Raw genomic sequence first — 1,356 nt, 5'->3', positions numbered from 1 at the left:
ATACATGAGATTATCCTTGATGTAAACTAGCTATTACAAATAAGGGAAACCATGGAACTAGGTTTCTTTAAGTTTGGCTTACTTCACTTAATATGATTTTTTCCAAGATCTTCCATTTTGTTACAAATGAGGTGGTCACATTCTCTGTGATGGAAGCATAGTTTTTCACATGTGTTTATCTCTGTGTGTGTGTGTGTGTGTGTGTGTGTGTGTGTGTGTGATTTTTGGTAAATATTACTGTGATACACAGTAGTAGCTTTACTGTGACCTTGTTTTGATCACCTGGTTATATGCCCAGAAGTGGGATTACTGGGTAATAAGGGAGCATTATTGTGTACATCAAGGATAATCTTAGTAGATGAGCAGAATAGCTCAATAGCTATGTACATATGATCGAATAAGTTGATTCCAAGTGAACTGAACTACAAGACATGTTCTTTGTTGTGGTTGTTCTTAATGAACTATGTGATTTCTTTTGATCTTTTTGTGTTTTCCCCACTTTTGGTTTATCCCCTGTAGTCACTGTATTTGATTTTTATACCTTGGGTATTTTAAATATGTTGATCTGAACTAGGGAAGGGAAAGGAAAAAAACCAAAACGGTGAGACAAAGGACAAAGGGGGAACCTATGCAACAGTAGTATTCACAAGACAATATGCTGTAAATAATCTTGGGGGGGGCGTGCTGGGAGCGAAGAGGGAGAAAAATAGGGAAAAGGGTAACAAATTAGAAAAATAAATAAATTAATTACCTTACTTATGTAACTATATCCCCATCTGTACATTACCTTGACAATAAAATTTAAATAAAAAATAAAATGAAATATATGAGAGCAGCAATACAGGAGATGGAACTGGGGGAAATACTGCAGTATCGTAGAGTAGAACAGCTGTGGAAAGCAGTAATTTTACATTAACATAGCAAGTAATAATCTAGCATACAGCTTTTCAGCCTCATGTCAGTCATTAAGAAGGTTAAACATAATGCATAATCAGCAAACCAATAGAAATTAAATAGAAAACTAAACAATTAAGATGAAAAGATGACTTGGACCAAGAATAACAAATGACACAATTAGGAAACAAATAACAAGCTGCTGGGCTGGGAAGGTGACTCAGTAGAAGAGTGCTTGCCTTGCATGCCTGAGACCCTGGGTTTGATTTCTCAGCACCACATAAGCAAAAATAAACAAGCCGGAGGTGGTGCTGTGTCTCAAGTGGTAAAGCGCTAGCCTTGAGCTGAAATGCTGAGGTAGAGCACCCAGGCCCCGAGTTCAGGCCCCATGATTGGACCCAAAAAATAAAATAAAATAAAAAAAACAAGCTGCTAATATTAAAAATGATCACCCTTAATTCT

This window comes from Dipodomys spectabilis, unplaced genomic scaffold (genome assembly GCF_019054845.1).
Source record: "Dipodomys spectabilis isolate Male_0828 unplaced genomic scaffold, ASM1905484v1 ptg000707l, whole genome shotgun sequence".
NCBI classification, from domain to species: domain Eukaryota; kingdom Metazoa; phylum Chordata; class Mammalia; order Rodentia; family Heteromyidae; genus Dipodomys; species Dipodomys spectabilis.
The sequence above is the reverse complement of the archived record's forward strand: the minus strand, read 5'-3'. Positions refer to the sequence as shown.